Here is a 20427-nt window from a genome sequence, read left to right on the forward strand (position 1 = left end):
CAGTGCATTAATACATAATTAACACCAAATAATAATAAAAAACATTAAACATTATAAATATTTTTTAATTAATTTAGATCAAAATAATCGTAGAAATGAAATACATTTCTCCAAAAATCATATTCTTTGGTTATGAGCAGATAACCAATTAGTTATGAAGACTTATCTTTCTTAGAAATCATGTATTGACTTACACACCTTAGTGAATTATTCATGAGAACTTTGAGTACTATTTCAGTCCAATGAAAGTCCTTAATTTCTAATATTATAACACAGTAAAGCTCTTAACAACAACTATCGTGTGCATTCAATTGTTTAAAAATATATATTTCAAGAAATAATGATTGCTAAGGAATATACTTCAATTTACGAATGTAAGTAAAATGAATCATAATAATTGATTTTTCATGACGAGCACGAAATATAACACTGAAACGCATAGCTCTTCACGACTTCAAAACAAACCACTCAAAGTCTATGTCTTTTAAAGAATATATATAGTCATTACTTAATTCTATATCAATAGCAGCGCCAAAAGGCATTTGAAATATTTTCGCATCTGAATGAAATCCTTAGACGTACATTAAGGAAACACAATTTTGCATTTTCTCATTATCGCAGTTGCAATTAGGGAAGTTTTCGATTAGTTTAAGGCAGTAATTAATCTTTTCTGTTTACGTACTAATAGAATGTGAGTTGTATATTTGCTGAACAAAAAAAAAAAAAATACTTATCTTCCCAAATACTTGTCCCAAATATGCAGATATTTAATAAGAATAAGAAAAAAATAGTTTCTTCGGATATCTTTTCTACGCTATTTTTTATGTATTTTTGCTTAGTGTTTTCTTTTGTGAGAAAAATACATTAGAAGGTGTTCTGATACTCTATCTAATGCTTACAGTATTCTGACACTGGTAGGTCATTAATTTTGAACGCGAATAATTATTTCATGGTTATTGACACACATGCTTTAGCTTCATATATCGGCATAATTTTTAGAAGTATTTTCGAAGTTGGTAAACAGAACTAACTGGTTGATTTATGGTATTTATGAACTCAAAAAATATTTTATAATTATATACTTAAGAAAGATTTTATATATTTTTATCCTAAATTATGGTTATATCACATGATTTTTATTGATACAATATGAAAAAGAAAGTACACATTTTTTACATTTATTTATTCTAATCTAGATATATAAGACAGCTTATATAAAACCGCTAAATGGATATCATTAAGACATGGAAATATTTTTGCAAAGTAGGGATATGAATTTCAATTGTTTAGTTTAATTAAATAATGAGGATAATATTTTATATTTTTAATAAATATTATTTTTCTTAATTTTAAAATGCTAATATATAGCTATATTTAATAATATAAAGATTAGAAATCCAATTTATTTTCTTACGCACGTTTGAATTTAGTCATAATATAAATTTCGTTAATTGGACATTATAAATAACAATTGATTTCATCTGTCTCCTTTGGAAGATAATTGAAAATATGTGCAAATTCAAATTCTTGTTATTTACTGGACCCCTATATGTAATAATTTATTATACTTGTGTTTATCTACTTTAATAAAGCAAAAAGGGATGTCTACGATTGTTCTAATTATAAAGTATTACCGAAATTAATAAACATTTGGAGAACTATTGTATTGAAAAAAAAATGTCAGTAAATATTTGAGTAGAAAATTTACATGGTATAATAATAAAAATGAGTGCACCTAGAAACAAGTCCAAGGAGAATTATTTACTTTTAAACCAATGTAAATATTTAAACTAGCAATTCGAGTACCAAAAATGTCGTCATTTTATATAATAGCACATAAATGGAGGCATATATAAGGTTTTCTCCCTTGCATAATAAAAATTTTATCTTTAGGAAATGGCATTTAAAGAAAGGCATTTCTTTTTCCGTGTATGTGAAATTAATGGTTTGTAGAGATTCATGATTTGCTTTATTCTTGTTATACGTATAAAACTGCATTGAAAATAAACTGAGACATTGTTCAGTGAAAGTATATTTCAAAGTGCATTATTTTTTTTAAAATGATTTTTATATTTTTTCTTCTTTGGTTCCTAAATCATAAATCCTATTAGATTAAAAATATTTTATCATATTGAAAAGCTATATTTATGTATAATAAGAGTAGAAATAGCTGTAAATATCATTGTTATATGGTAAAAATAATATTATGGAAAGGAAATGTGTATATGTTTTTAAATGTCAGCTTGGTATCGGGAAAAATTATAATTCGATGTATCTTTTGAATACAATGCATGAAATATATGTATTCTTATATGCGTTGTATTTTCATTTAGAGAGACAAAAGTTTAAAACAATATGAACGCTTTTTTCTATTTTTTAGAATTGACCACTTTTATACCATACCAACGATACTGTATTGTAAATTATCTGTACATTAAAAAAACAGCAGGTCTCAAGGTTTTTAAAAAATACATAATTACTTTCCATCTAGATAATTATGCAAATATACTTTTAGACAAAATGCGTCTATTATTATTAGATAATTATGCAAATAATTGGACAAAGCGCGTCTGTTGTTTGGGCTCATTACATTATTTGTGTTAACGACACCATAATTCTATATCGCTAATACAATAGTGGAAAGAAATGTCAGTTATACAATACAAGGTTCACGAATAGCGGATCAGTTAAAAATGATATTATTCTGAAACAATCTGTTTAAAACTATGCAGGAGTTTACTACTCCTTTCAACTGTTATCTAGGATAATGAATACCAATGCGTTCCTTCCTAGCCAGTTTCAATGACTTTCCTTACGAATAATTTGGATTTTTCCTTCATGTACTTGTATTCAACACTGCTTCTTACTATTGTGGTGACGCTTTATAAGCCAGATAACAGCTACGAGACATGAGAAATTTCTTTTGTCTAGTGGTCTTGTTACTCGGCTACGAACCCAAAGGTTGCGAGTTCGATCCTCGCCTATCGCCAGTAGCAACACTATCATGTTGTTGTGGTTACTTATAGCACTTTTACAAGCCCGCTGATGAGCTGTCAGCGATTAAAGCCGAGTGTGCAGTGATGGCAAAGATCCCTGAGCACCATAGGGCAGAGGTCTGATCTCTAGCTCATATGAAGATGACATGCACATTCGCTTGCACAACCCCTTTTTACAGGGGGCTTTCATACACCTACACAGGGAAGAGAAGAAGCATGCCCGAACCAGGACTCGAAGCCGAGAAGCCAAAATCAGGGGGAAGACGTGCTACCCATAGGTCAGATCGCCGGTATCTTACTATCATTCATGAAGGATGTCAAATAAGACTGTAAAGAAAGCGCTTAATGCTAGCATTGTACATACCATTAAAGTGTTGAAGGGTTATTGTTTGTCAGTGATAAAATCAGCAATTGGATCTTTAAACAATTCCACTTCTTAAAATTCCTGGTATTTCATTCTCTGAAAACGTGCAATGAGCTTATTTTCACTTATATTTTGAATAACTAATTCCTTTCCTTTCTCTGTTAATAGGTGCCAGACTTCTGTGGAGGTGGTATGACTGTTTGAAATCGACATTCCTTTGTATTTGTTTGAATAAATTTTTACTCTATTTAAAAGTTTCTATGGCTTTTAAGTAAGTATTCATGAACTAATCAAATGCTTTTATATATATCTTAAATCCTTTCATTATGCAAGAATAAATATAACATTAAATAAAAAAACATTCATTAATTATATCAGTAGCATGCTAGTTAAAGAAACAATATAAATTAATAATCGTTCAAGGAAAGCCGAAGATAAAACGAGCACATTTAATTCTGGTTGCAAATAAAAAAACAAAAACAAATATTAATTTTGATAACCGTCTTTCATTTCAACACGAAATAAGTTTCAAAATATTACAATATAGCAGAAGCAATTAATAACTGAATTAATATTTTTCAGATACGAAATATATTAAATATTATGAAAGGAATTAATGTTTTTACAGCAATCAAAGCAATCTATAATAAATAAAACAGATCATTTGGTTCATAGCTTATTTTCAATTATGTATAAAAATAATTTTTAAGCTTAAAAATTTTTAAGGAGATTAGTTTATTAGATTAGGAAAGAGATAAGGAAGTTATTATTCTCATTAAAATCAAGATTAATAATTTCAGCCCTATAGAAATAGTATTTTTAAATTAACTTCCTTTTATTTATTCCAAAAATACGTTAACATCGAGATATCATCCGTTGACTTTAAATGAGTCATTTAAAAAGAAACGCAGGAGTAGAGAACGAAACGAATTTATTACCAAAAGTTATGGTCAAACATAGCTACATTTCGACATAGTTGTTATTAAGATTCAGGTACTTTCCATATCTGCTTATCAAGCTTTTGATCTCTTCTTTAAAGAACGATGTTAGCAGAAGAAATTAGGTGAATATTAAAATTTCTTTGTAACACGTCAATCAGGAAGATTTGGTTTTCAAAACAATTTTTCAATTCAAGGAAGCGATGAAACTTAATCGGCACAAAGCTCCATTTTCGATGAAGTAATGTAAGAATGCAAGGCTGTTACAACAGAAAAAGATGTTCAACATGTTGAAAAAGTGTCTTAAGAGAACGGTGGTTGGTGAAATCTTAGGTATCTATCTGGTCGATCCGCAAGTTAAAATTGCGACTTTGGGCAGGGAATATTTAGATATTTATACTCCATAATCTTTCTTTAAAAGAAAATCTAAAAGAACATTCAGAATAATGAGAAACACCAAAAGAGTATTAAAGCTATCTCAAACCACTAGCGGCTGAATCTTTCAAAAAAGAATGAGAAATCATGTATTCCGATGAGAATAAGAAACCCCGAAATCTTCATGGCTATTAATCCAGTAAAGTAACCATGTCTGGCACATTTCTAGCAATAAACTCATTTTTTTTTCTTTTCCTCATATCTTTTATATAGTCGAACGGAGTTTAAAAAAAATACTTCCCCTCATATGAAAAGCATTTACTTGTCTGAAAAGTCCGAATCCGTTGCATAAAACGGTGTGTGTGTGTGTGTGTGTGTGTGTGTGTGTGTGTGTGTGTGTGTGTGTGTGTGTGTGTGTGTGTGTGTGTGTGTGTGTGTGTGTGTGTGTGTGTGTGTGTGCGTGTGTGCGTGTGTGCGTGTGTGCGCGTAAATTTAAGAAAAATAACTTCAAACTATATATTCATACTAGAAATTCAACTCAAGCAAATAAACTATAAAATTCTGAAAACTTTCAATTACAGAATAAATTACAATTTTATTCTTATGTTTACTTCGAACGATCTGAAAGGAATTTACGTTGAATTAAAAAAATGATTCTTTAATTCATTTTATTTACTCGTTTTGCAAGAGTAATTTTCTTTAAATCAAAAGTAAGCATGAAATATAGTTATTCTTCTATAAAATATCTTATTCAAGACAAGAAATATATGTTTCTTCGAATCCGGAAATATTTCTTTTGTCACAAAAATCTATCTTTTTCTTTTATATTCTGCCATCTTGCATCTCTTCTATTCTCTTTCATTTTTTTTTTTTTTGGAATTTCTCTGTATATTTGCTTTATACTGACATAAAATATACTACCTTTGAATACATTTTTATAACAATGCCGTGTTTTTGTAATGCATATACTTTTTCTTTCAAGCAGTAACTATCTTTAATATATAATAAAAGGCATATAAGATTATACCCTTTGCGTGCCGATAATGATTTCTGAAAAGATTTAGAAACATGAAAACTATTAATATTTTTTGAGAAATAATCTTTTCTTCGTAGGAAATAAATTTGAATAAGAATTCAAGTAATTTAAAACAATTTTAATGATTTTATGAAAAATGAATTTTTAAGGATAATGAAAAAAAGTGTCTGCTCCTCCAATGTAACAATATTTAGTAAAGAATTAGGGAATTTATTTAAGTAAATTTAGTTAAATAATAACCTTTTAATTTAAATACAAATATTTAGTTCTAAATTATACTAATAATGCGCTTGATTATTTAAACAGAACAGCATTGATGTGACAATGATTATTTCACGTTAATACAGCATATTCGGTTTTTGCGCATAGAAAAGTATTTAGATTTTTTTTGTATAACTAAGATACTGTTATCAGTCTCTAAAATCAAAATGGGATCCATCTTTGTGTTTAATTTATTATTAATTATCTAAAATACAGCATTGTACATTTTATAATATTATATTCGACCGATGCAATTGAAATCTCATTATTCTTTTTCTTTACAAATGTTTCATTATTTTCGTGCAATTTCTTCCTTTTATCAAATTTAAGATTTGAAATTCTTACTGAATTCTCAATTTAATTTAATGATCAAATAAGAAAGGGATTCATTATTACAGATTAAATTATTTCTTTTCTTTATCAAGAGTAGAAGCACTCACTTTCAGCAAATTTACATCAGTTAAAATATATTGCTGCTTGTTTAGTGTGTTACACTGCATTGAAACCTGCTTAACAAGAAGTTAGTATTCTTTTTCGATCTTCAAGTTATCTACTCATAATAGAAGAAAATGTTCATCTATGTGTTTTTGTGTCTCACAAATTTGATCACGGTCTTAGTTTTTAGAGAGAGAAATTACATCAAAGAGCTATTTCTTCTAAAATTTAATTCGAATTTTAATCAAGTAAAATCTTATGTAAGTCATTTAGATTTTTTTCCTTGATAATTTCCATACATGCTTTAGCATACACTTTTAAAGCATGATAAAAGAATGTTTTGCATACAAACTTTTAGTTCTAAATATAATAAAATGCAGGTGGTTTCTAATGTCAGCCGAAGACTGTTGCGTTGAAGGTGTTGATAAAAGTGGTGTATTTGTAGCATAACTAATAAAATAGGGCAAAATAAGTAGTAAAAGCATCGCATATTTAAATTTCAACTTAATTTATTGCAATTACGTTCTCAAGACATAATGCCAGTCCCTATCACAACTATGGTATTAATAAATGTTGTTATTCATTTTTTTCCTGGCTTCGAATATACAGGAAGAAAAATTTCCATACTAATAAAAAAATAAAAGGAGATAATTATATTTTCTAGACAATAAACCAACAAACTTGAGGATTTGTCATTTAGAAGCAATTAAATATAACTACTTCAGAGACAAAAATAAATTTAAATCGGCAGAGATTTGATGAATCATTGATGATTATTGTTTGTTGTTATTGAGAAGCATTGACGATTTTTAACTGAGTGCTGTTTAATTAGTAAAACAATGGAAATACCCTTTGATCTGAAAAATAACACCGAAAAAACGAAGGGATTGCATAAAGCAATTGGTTATTATTATATTGCAAAGACAAGTTTTTTTAACAAGACACGTGCAGAAAATCGCTATCATTAAAAATGTGTTATTTAATGTCTGCCGAAATGTAATATATTACCCAGAATTCCAATTTATCAGAAATGTATATTTCCTTCAGAGTGCATGAAATTCAAAGATCAAAATTGTATTTTGTTTTCTGAATGAAATTTAAAAAAAAAATATTCTTGAGCATAATAACATACCTTACTACTTGCAGTTAATATTTTTTCGAGTTCACAAAAGAGACTAATTACAGAGAAACTTAATGTTCTGATTGCGAAAGTTAATGCCTTGTTTTGAAAACATGGAAAATAACGAATCGTAATTAGCTTAACTTAAAAGAAAAAAAAACAATTTCCGGCACATTGAATAGTTATATTAATTATCGTAATTAAAAACTAAATTATATTTTTTTTGTGTTCCATGACTAAAATATATATAATACGTGTAGGAAATTTAAATTGACACCAAATATGAAAAAATCAAATATGTATCAGCGTTTTGAAATATAATTTTCTTCGCATTTTTCATATATTAATAAATTTAATTGTTTCCTTTTGGACTATATCACTGTTAATTAATTAAACACTGTTAATTCTAAATATTGTGCAGCATGTAATAGCAAAATAAAACGGATTGATAAACAATTTAAATATATTTCTTAAAAGTCGTCAATGGAGAAAAATTTTCAATAAAAACAATGCTCTTATTTTCAATTATTTGATTTTAAACTATATCAGATAAATATTAAAAATTCGAAAAAAATATTATGATTTGAAAAGAAAAAAAATAAGAATATTTAAAAAAAATAGATGCAGAATTGGATTTTGAAAGATTCCGATTAAAAAGAAAACAGCCATTGGATTTGTTTAAAATTAAACACATCTTTGTCAATCATAAAATGCGTAGTTTGATGGAAAGTAAGACATTAAAAATAAAGGGTCATTAATAAATCCGAAAATTATTAAGACTTATAGACAATTTCTTCAAATCCAAATATGTTTAACGCAAATAAAATTTAAAAATAAATAAATATACAGCAAATAAAAAAAAAGTTACTCCTACCTCATATTATATAGAACCACCAGGAGCATGTAGAAGTACCACAAAATGACAGAGCATGGACTCTGAAGACATCTGTAGTTATACTGGATCTATACTAAGGCAATAAAAATGTTTTAAATTCCAAGGAGTTAATGTAATCTATTGTCAAAAATTAAAAAAAAAGAAAAGGCGAAATGTCAAAAAAAATGTATGACTATTAAGTTAGCATCATTAAAAAACATTGATTTTTTATATTATATTTTCAAACGGTGCAAAAATAATTTCGAAAGTAATTGATGAAAAGCATCTAAATTCCATTTGGTTTATAAAAGAGTTTTGAATAAAATTACAGATAGAATCTCACTCCAAGATGCACAGTTCCAAGGCATATATGTGTCAAATTTGGGAGCTGTAGGCCAAATGATTTGGTCTGTAGAGCACCAAAAAGATGCATCATTTATCATCATTATTATTAATAGAGTTAGAGATTAAGTAATAATTTCAATGTAAGTCTTGTTATTTATGTTTTGAAGCGCATTAATTCATTAAATTCATGTTAAATCTTCATGTTTAAAATCTTTCAAATACGGAATTTTAAAAATGATATTTATATGGGAACTATTCTTTAATATTTTTTATGTACAGTAATCAGTAAAAACTTTTTAAGTTCTTTAAATTCAAAATGACGTCACTTTACTATAGGAAATGTACCTACAGTAAAGTGACTATGCTCAATTTATTGAAACAGATTAAAGTGCCCCTAGTGACAAAAAAAGGAAATTATAAAAAATAATTAAAAAATAAAGTATATCAGCCAGAAAATATAATTAGAAAAATGCACGCTATGCCTTAATAGAAACAGAAGAAAAAGAATCATGAAGATATCTACAAAATTGGCGAAGATACTAACAATTACATTTAGGAACGTTCCGTAACTTGAAAAAGGGTTCTTCTAAAATTGAAAAATGCGTCTTCAGATCTCCCTCTCCCTGGTGTGCATTTTTCAGACACTTTTATTATTTGTGTTTTCTTAGTTGCTTTAATTTCACTTCGCCGTTATTTAAATCGGAAAAACTGTATTATAATAACAAAGGATACATTTTTCAATTATAGACGAATCCCCTTTTAAAGCCATGGAATGTTCATAATTTTATAGCAAATACATCTTGTAATTTTACAGATCACATTGCGAAATTTTTTTTATGGCGATTTTATTACAGCATAAAGCATATATTTTTGTATTTGGACTTTTTGCCCATTTTTGCAACTTCCTAATAACCACTTTACAATAGGTAGACATTACATCCATGACAAACAGAGAAGCTTTTTTAAATTTACATATTGACTTATATAGTGCTTTTATTTAGCTAACATTTCTAGGTGCTTAAAATTAATTGTTTTTATCCCCATCCTCATCCTTGTATAAGATAATGAACATTGAAGAATACGAACGAGGAGGGTTTAAATTTTTATTTCTTACGAGTCATGTGTCTAATAGAATAGCTGTTTCTGTCTGATTTTTACATTCTTATAAATATTTGGCTACTAATTTAAAAACTGCTCAGCATCAAGAGTTAAAAATTTGAAAAGCTATATTAGGATATATTTGCATGTTGATTGAAAAAAAAGAGAGAAAAAAATTATATTTTATGGATTTTTATTTACTGAAATTAATACTTGGCACATGTGATTGATTTCTTCCAGTGATCTGGGAAAAAAACTTAGAAAAAATAAAAAAGGAGAATTGAGAGTTTGACATTCAACTGAGCTGCAAAAAGGGTCGAGAAAAACACTAATCCTTTTTTTCATCCTAACTGAATTTAAAGAAAGTAAGAACACATACCATCACATTTCATAGCGTTAGTGTTTTGGAAGTGACACGAAAGCATTGAATTTCAACTCACGGATATCTTAATAAAAATAAAACATTGTGATCCATATATCTAAAATATTCTTATATTTTGCTATCAACATATTCTTTTTATATATAACAAAAACATTTATTTTTTTACAGCATTCATCTCATTACAAATAAAGTAAATACTTTTTTTTTAATTCAAATTTAGTTTTTGGCATTCTACAAACCATGATTATACATTACTTTCTTTTTTTATAATTCTATTTTTTTTTATATTAACAATGTTATGGTAATTTCTTTTAACTTGAAAGAAAGTCGAAATAAGCATTACAACTTTGAAAGGTTGACAATTATAGTTGTAATTTTTTAATTGTTTCTAAGCAAAGGAAACGAATAAAATTTTATTTTCTACATCTTAAAGCTTGTTAATTTGTAAAACCGTCTGTGTGTCTTCCGTCTACTCCAACCCGCTCGAAGGCACAAGGAAAAATCTGAATGATCGGACCACCACAACAGCAAAACTATCCGGAGTCCTAAGGGCCATCTCCGAGGCACGGTACAACCCTTCCTATGGGAAGTACGTTCCATCATCGATGGCAGGAGTCGACCCCCTGCTTTTTCTATCCACCAGGTGGCGAGAACCCACCCCCAAACCGGAAGCTTCTCATCCTCGATTACTATGTGCCCTCAGAGCCCCCCTCAAATTAAGTGATATTATAATTGATCAATCTTGAGTATGCTTACCACTTAGAGTTTATTCTCAGCACCATATTTAGATAATCTATAAGTTTATTTAAAATCCCAAATTTCAGATACAAATAGGTAAATGAGCAATATTTTCATATCAACTTGGGAAAGTACATCCCGTAAAATGTTTTGGAGTTATCCCAGAATTATATCAATATTCAATTTTATAACAATAGTCTAGAATATATAATAAATTAGTAAGTGTTGTAAAGTAAGGTGGGGGGGGGGAGTAAGAATCTAATGTTTAACACTATATTTTATTATTTTCACACCTATCTCAAATAGTCGATTAAACTTTATGTATTAATGAGTAAACTTCTTAAAATAAGAAAAGGATTTTTAAATTTAAAAATAATACAGTTAATGATTTGGGTGGGTTATAATGATTTCGACAATTTTGAGATTTATAAACTTGCCAGTAACCGCTCATTACAGTTGTGATTTTTAAGAACTTCCAATAACGGCATATTCAGACTTAAAGTGCCATAAACTGAATTAATATCTTTTCATGTATTTTTAGCAACTTCTTATTATTAATATCATAATTTGCAAATGTCATCTCAGCAATGAATAGTAAGAGACCAATATATATCTGCAAGCATAGGTTATTAACATGTAAGTAGAAATATTAACTTTGTTTGTCATTTGTTTCTTGGTGTTTCAAAATTGATTTTCAGAATTAATAATTATATTTTGATTGAAGGAAGTATTGGATTTGGTTTATCATGAATTACATCTATTTAAAATTATTTATTAAGAAAATACTAAAAATATTCGGGACTGCGATAGCTTACTTTAGAAAATGGGAAATTTTGCTATATGAAACATTATACAAAGAACGATGATCTATGATGTTCCATTGTAATAGGTAAAGGTAACATCGTCACTGATATCTTAAGAATGAATAATATATCCTTTTAGTATATATTTCATTTTAGTCTTCTATACATTTTTAAAAAAATTTTCTCAAGGCAAATACAGCATAAAATCATTTAACATAGTTTTAGTTTCAAATATGAGTGTTTTATATAATACTTATATATGAAATTATATAGTACATATCATAACGGATGACTAAAAGTCTGTATACAATATGAATCATATAAAATAGAGCATTTTGTATCAGTTTTATCGTTAAATAAAGAGTATCTTAAGCTAAGAAAATGATGTATTCAAAATTTAGAAATTCAACATTGCTTCGCATTATAATATATAATACAAGCTTCCCACATTTAAATACTTAAGCAGGGTTGTTTAAATATTATCAAATTGAATTTCAATAAACTCATTTATTTACATAGCGAAGAGTTTTGTTCGAAAATATTTAGAATGGTTTTAGAATATTTTTCAAGATAGATGTATCATTATCTATGAAATTATGATAATGGTATTGAATATATTCAAACAATATAATTTGTATTTGAAACAACTCTGTTTTTGATCATAATGCGTTTTCACAGATAACGTATTTTAAATTGAATCGAATTTTAAAACAAGTTCCCCAAAATCATATATTTTTTTTCATATATCATATATTCTTCTAAATCATATATTCTTTTAAAAAGATGAAAAAATTATTCCTGAAAACTATTTTAATAGTTAAATTATAGTTTTCTTTCCTTAACCTTCATCACGTTTATTTATATTGGAGAAGCCATTGTAATTTAAACGAAATTTAGTATTTTAATAATCCAGATTGCTTTAATAAAATCAATCTCATTAAGAAAAAAGTCTTTAAAAATAATACAATTTGTAAATACAAAGTTATTCGTCAATTTAAGTTCCTAAAAATACCAGGCTATTTAGAAATCAGCAAATAGAATAATTAAATACATCCTTTTCAATCTGCAGCTAAAATTTATGATCAGCTGGTAATTTTCTTTGAAATAGTTTCTGTTACATAATATTGGATGGAAGTCAAATTTCAGACCTTGGAATCTAAAAGAACTTCCTCTTAATTTTTGGATACAATGGCAAAACTCTCTACCAATTAAAAGATATAAAGAAGATTCAAATTAAATTAAATATACATCAAATTAGAAAATTCTAGTTTAAAAATGCACAAACAATTAAGCATTTGATACTTCAGTAAAAATGTGTCCGTATTAAAAACTTTTTTTATGAACATTGTGCAAAAGAACTAGAAAATTCAAATCAAATATCATTAATTTGTACTTCTCCATATGATAAAATTGGATAAATTGTTCAACAATTGACAAAGACCACAGTTCAGCAACATACTATAGCCTTATAGATGGCAAAATGTAAGGATGAGACTCATTAATAAAATTTTACTCATGAGAATGAGTTATATCATTCAAATTGATCTTGGGAGAGGAAAAATAACTCAAATAACCCAAAACACACAACATAGAAATTTAGCACAGATATAATTTTAGCTCAAGAGCCAAATATTCTTGCCAACTAGAAATTCATGAAATCGAGTTATAAATAGCTGTAGCAATTATCTCGAAAACATTATATAAATCGAACTATTTTGCAAGAAAAGATGCTTTAATAGCAGTAAATATCATAACTATACTCAGCCGATAACAATAACATAGTTTTCTTCAAAAGTAAACTTCAATAAATGCAATTGATGAGATTTTACAAACAATTTCTGAAATTCCCCCAAAAATTAATAATAGGAACAATACTTAATGGTTATCATTCTTTCTGAGGTTGTAAAAAAGTGAGGGGGAAATGGCTGGAACATTAACTTAAAGAGCATTAAATACAAGAGCAATTTGTATTTTTACTCACAAATTAAATATAACAAAAACTGGAAAGAGTGTATGACTCGAATTTATTTTATTTAGTATTTTCATTCTTCTGATTTTTCTTGAACTCTCATATATGTCAGTTTAAAGCATTCAGAATTTTATTTTAATTTCATTATGTGTAGGCATTTATAATTGTAATTTGTGCGAATATTCAAAATTATACTCAGAAAAATATGCAATAAAGCAGTTCTGAAGGCAGTGATTATAAAACCTGTGAAATAGTATCTTCATTATAAGTACCAGAAGTGAAAGTTAATGTAATAAATGTAAAGGCAGAGGACAATATATCATCTCAACTTAGTAATATAGATCAGATAATTCTTCTTGCTTCATTTTACCCATTCTTTTTTACGGAAATTGGAATAGAAGTGAACTGATATATATCTTTCTGCCAGTTATGGGATATTTTTAGATATTTTCTATACACTGCTTGAATATATGATGTTAATTGCTCTTTTTGTATATTTTTTCTTCACAGGACACATTCTGGTCAATAATGTCCACTCCGACATTAAAAGTGGTTAGGGAATTCTTTGCAATTCCTCACAGGGAGGGGTTAATTTACATGTCATTTTTCTGGGCGGAATATTCTTCTTCTATTGTGAAAGGTGCAATTAGATTTAACGATAAGGTTTGGCCTAATAATTCCTTTTCCTCACGATTTATAGTTCATTTAATACTTGTTTCAAAAAAGAAAAAGGTATGAAATATTATATATACCATTCAGTTTCATAATTTCTATTGAACAGAAATAAATTTTAGAAATGACAAAATTAGTATTATTTCCATAATAAGTAAATTGATTTAAGGAAATTACATACTAAATATACTACTCTATATACTAAATTTATATAGAATAACGAGATAGGTTATTTCAAATTTTGTTATTGCAACAGAAATTTTTATCGTTATTAAAGTCTTCTATTTATTACATTTTTATTTGTTTTTTGGTATTTATGGTGATTTTCCTCTTTATTTTGTAACATTCCCGTTTCCCAGTTGATAAGACATTTACAGCCAGCTGTGTCGACGCTGTTAAATACTCCTCGAGATAGCCAGATGGTCTCGCATTTGTTCATTAGCGACTACAGTGAAAGACCACATGTGGAATTCTATGTCCAAGAGGTATTGATCGTACCTTCAAAGAGAAAGGGGTGTCCAAGCATCTGGATGCTAAATGTTTATCTTTGTGATAGGACTATGATAACTCCGTGTTCCAGAATAGTCAGTTGTGTAAGGTGCGTCACACAAAGGACCTTCCCACGACTGACTGGCGCCGCTGAGAGAGTATATTTCTGAACCTCGATTGGCCGAAAGAGAGCTCAAATGACTAATGTAAATTAAGAGGAGAAGATTGTCGCCGAAATAAAGTGCGGATATTTGTTTTTTAGGAGAAGAGAAGAAACGAATTGCAGGCCGACTGTTGGACTACGCCCACAAGTTCGGAGTCCGAGAACCAACTGAATTTGAAGAAAGCCTTCGACTTCGACTGTTGTATCTCCTACTATAGGTGTAAATAACTATTTATTTAACCAAGATTAGAACAAGTTGTTCTTTTGTATATATAAGGCTGTAAAATAAAGAATTGTCTGGAAATTCTGCTTCGTTATTTAATCAGTCTAGCTCAAGACATTACAATTTATTAGAGAATTTTCTCAATTTTTTATGGAAATGAATTTAATAAATCTAAATATGATAAAAAATATTATATTTTTTCACTGCTTCTAATTTAGTACTGAGATATGAATATGAAGTACTGCAATACGAATAGCTATTCACTTTTTTTAGTAAAATTTTATTTGGAATCACGAATTTATTATTTTCAAATCTGTTAGAAAAGTAAAATTCTATTTAATTTTTGCTTAATGAGTTTTGATGTAAATATGTCACTCAAGAATACAGCAAACTTCATAGGTGTTTTTAAAATTCAATTTTCCAAATGTTTGGTTATTGTGCTGCGCAAAAAGCCTTCTTTATTATTTCTATAATTTGTTTAGACTGAAAAAATGAAAGAAGCGAAATGTTCATTAAATTTTTTATTCTCTAATGATATTCTAAATTTCTATTAAAAAATTTGCTTAAGATGTAATGCGGAATTTTTCCCAATTATCTTTTCATATGGAATTAATTTTTCTTAAAGAGTAAGTATTTTATTGGCGGAAAGTACATTTTAGTCCTTTCATTTTCTTCTTTTATAGTGGCCGGCACTAAAATATGTTTAAAAAATGAATTCGGCTGATAATCCTTTTTAATCAACGATTTTTTTTTATAATTATTTTAGGAAGATATTTTTTTTTATTAAATTGGTTTTAGATAAAATTATTTTAAAAATAAAATTTATACTTGAAATCAAAGTCTAAATTTATTTGGTCTACCCTTTAAAAACAAATACATATTTAAATGTACTAATGGATAATCACATTTTAAAAACATCTGCCAAAGAATGGTTTCATGAGGTAATAAAGTAAAATTACATCATTAAAGTGAACAAAAATATTTAAAAACTAATATAAAGTTATTGCTGGCTTATGATATTTCTTAAAAAATATATTGTGTAACTACAAACCAAAATAAAAATTGTTTAAAATACTGTATACTTGCATAATATTTGAATCAAATCAAATAATATACTTGTTGAAATTATTTCAACATCATAACTTAAGAATGGTTTCATGAGGTTTTAACTTTCAACTTAATTTGTAACTCTTTTTTTAAATAATTTGTGATAAAAGAGCTACAAATTAAAATTATAACTATGTTACCTCTAATTATAAAGCTATGGTAATTTTGATCTTAATTAAAACAACCCACTCTCGTGTATTATTACAAAGATTAAAAATGGATATTTTTTTTTCCTTAAGAGAGTCTAATGCATTTCATTTCATATATAGAAGGAAAGACGCCAAGAGATATTTTTCAATTTTCTTTTTTGCCTGGTATTATATTTTTTATTCATAGCATTTCTCCTTATCATAATTCAACTCAGTAAATTATCAAGAGAAAAGCTGCCAAAAATGGAAACACCGAATCTTTTAGAGTTTATTTTGTCTCGTAAACGGACATCTTAAAAACATATAACTAAACTCTTATATTCCAAAAAAAAATTCTAGTTATCCAAGTATGAATTCCTTTTATTAAATTGTTATGAATTTATTTTATTAAACCATTTCTTCATATCAATTATGCTATATTGCAAGAAGTTTTCGATTTCTTTTAGAATTAGTTATTGATTGGCTTAGTTACGATTGATTTAATGATGAATTTATATCGTTTTTTGATGCTTTATTTCAAAAGAAACTTTGATTCCTAAATTAAATGCGATTTAATTTTAATAGGAAATCAGCTTCGGAGAGCATCATATTTCACATTTTTTTATGTATAATTATTAAAAAACTCCCTAATATAATGTAATAATATAAATTTAAGAAGTTTAAAAAGTCCAAGTGAATAATGCTTTTATTTTTTATTTGAATGTAATCATTAAATTATAAAGAATAATACAAAGGTATTTTTTTTCCTTTTTTACAACTTTGGTAAACATTTTAAAAAATCGTTTTTCACGAAATCAATTATTTTTTGTAGTTAAAAAACTATTCATACATTACTTGACAATCTTTATGACTGTGAATTATTAGAGAAAAGAGCATTTCTGATAATATACTGAAAAAGTTCTTGTTTTGAAAATTGTATTTTTAGTATATATTCTATTAAAATTTTTTTAAAGAAATCTTGATATATTTCAAGGTGTTTTTTCACCATAACTTAAAATTATTTTAATGCAAATAAATCTCTTTATTATCTTAAAAGCTAAATATAGAAGTGATATGATATTTAAATATTGTTTTGCTGATTTTCAGCTGTCAGTAAAAAATAAAATAAAATAAAGTAAAAATTGTCTTAGTAGCTAGCATAGATCCACATGGTAGAATACACTTTTAAGAAGATACGTTGTACAATTTATTGTATTCCTCTATTTTTTACAATCATAATTGAAAACATAAATATCTAAACTAAACATTTATATAATTTCTAAAGAACTACCAACTACTATATATAATGTCTTCACAAATGTAAAAGAACTCAGTTTCTAAATCAATATTCAAAATAAAATAACATTTTTGTTTACTTTAAAGGCATCGCATTCAAATAAATCCTTTTCTCATAAGAATTACAGAAAATGAGGATAAGCGCTAGACTAACGCAGTAAACATAAGCGAAACAATTCAGAACAAATAATACAAAGCATGTCTCAGAAAGCAAATATGTAGTCATTACTTAATCCCGTATCAATATCACTGCCAAAAGGCTTTTAAAATATTTTCTTAAATAAACAAAATCTGAAGACATGCATTAAGGAAACTCAGTATTGCATTTTCTCATTATCGTAGATGCAATTAAAAAAGTATTCGATTAGTAGAAAGCTGTAATTAATCTTTCGTGTTTACTTACTAATAGCGTTAGAGTAGTACACTTACTCGACATAAAAACTTGCGCTTCCTCAGTTCTTGCTCAAAATATGCAGATATTTAATCAGGCTGAGAAAAACTGTTTCTTCGGATATCTCTTCAACTGCGATTTTTTTTTTCCCTGTTTTTCTTCTGTGCATTTTCTTTCGTGAGCAGAGGAAACTGAGTATTAGCTTAATGTATTCCGATACAGTGTCCAATTTTTGCAGCATTCTGACATCGGCAGCTCATTAATTTTTCAAGCGAATAATTGTTTTATGCTTAATGACAATCGCATTTTTTTCTCTGAAGTCATCGAATAATATTTTGTAAAATCTTGAAGAAACCATTTTACAAAAGGTTTAAATATCGATAATATATATGTTGAAGTGCCACAAACAGAAATATCATCTCTTTAGAGTTGTTGTTGTTGTTTTTTAATGGGGTGAGGTTTTGAGGAAATTGAGAGTATTTTTTTTTATTTTGCAAAAAAATATTATAATTATATATTATTTTATTATTATTATATAAAACATTTAAAACATTATGATAAATTATTAATTAATTATTATAATATATAATTAATATTTTTATAAAATATTATAATTATATATAATAATTGTGTAACAGTAAATAGATAGAATAAATATAGGGAATTATAAATAGGGTATAAATTATCAAAATTATAATTTATGACGGTTAAATGAAAACTTTTAACTCTGCTTATAAATCATTATATTAGGTAATTTATAATATAATGATTTATAAGCAGTATACCTAATATATTTAGTATTTAATATACAAAGGCAGTATATTTAGTATGTAATATATATAAACAGTATATTAAATATATTAAATATTTTATATACTCAATACATTTAGTATATATCCAGGTTTGAGGTAAATTTATTACTTGTATTGATCCACTTAGTGGGTGGAAAGACTATAGTCATTCCTTTTTCTTTTAGGATAAAAAAAGAAAAAAAAATATTTTCACTTGCTGTGCTAGAAGTTAGAGTTCAAAGTGAATAATTGATGAATGAAAGATTATAGAGACTTAGTTAACATATTTAAAGCAAAGTAAAATTTCAAAAAAAATTCATTGTTTCTGAGTTGAAAAAAGTGAATTTAATAATATTTCATTGCGCAATTTAATTTGTAAGTTTATAGATTTCGGCAAAGAAATGGGTTATGAGTTGTTTTTTCTTTGAGCTTCTTATCAAGCTATCAATGTGAGCAAATTATATTAAATGCATTTTCAATAAAAAAGAAACATTAAAATTTCTGTATATCAAATATTTCAATTCGGGTTTATAAAAATTTAACTGTATATATTAAAGATTATATTTCTAGAAACCGGAAAATGTTATGATTTATAGGTTCCATTTCTAACATACATATGTTTCACAATTCTAAAAGTTTCATTTTATGAGTTCAGGGACTTTAGAATTACTATTGCAAATAATTTTAAATACAAAACGCAAATTCATTTCATTTACTAGCTTAAAAAAGACAAATCTCCATGTTTTAACAATCAAACAAGAACAGAATTACAACGGGCAGCAGAAAGAAAAGCATAAGCTCAAGATAAAAACACAATTGCTAAAGGTACTGTCGGGAGAGACCGCAGAGAGTTTGAAGGAACGATGATAATACATTTCGGGAATTACTTGACCGTGGTCAATGGGTGAAACAGAGAGGAAATATATTTTTTTTTTCTTAAGAAAGTACTTTAGAAATACAGCTGGACTGCATAAAGGGAAAATTCAGAATTGACTTGCATTGGACAGTTGGGAGGAAGTCTTGGAGTAAACGAAGCTTCAAAGCCAAAGAAAAAATTTCTGGAATTTATTCATTATATAAAAATTTTCATCCCTAAAAAGGAAAAGACAAAACATAAAAAAGTAGCTAAATAATGAGGTTTAATTTAACAGGCAATAGCTAATTAGGCCTAATTCCATTCTTTCAGAAACAATTATCTTACCATTTGAAGGTACCATTCTACATGATGTGGGAAAATATGGCACGATTAGAAGGAACGCGTAACAGTATTTATATATTCTAATGATCTCCCAAGAATGAAATTCATTTAAAATACCTCAAAACATTTTTAAAACTTTTTATATCATTTAAAAAATGACACTCAGATAAAGTGATTTTTGACATATTTTTTTAGAACAGAGTTAAACTGTGAAATCAGACAGAGAGAAAACAAT

The sequence above is a fragment of the Argiope bruennichi genome, chromosome 5 (genome assembly GCF_947563725.1).
Source record: "Argiope bruennichi chromosome 5, qqArgBrue1.1, whole genome shotgun sequence".
NCBI lineage: Eukaryota > Metazoa > Arthropoda > Arachnida > Araneae > Araneidae > Argiope > Argiope bruennichi.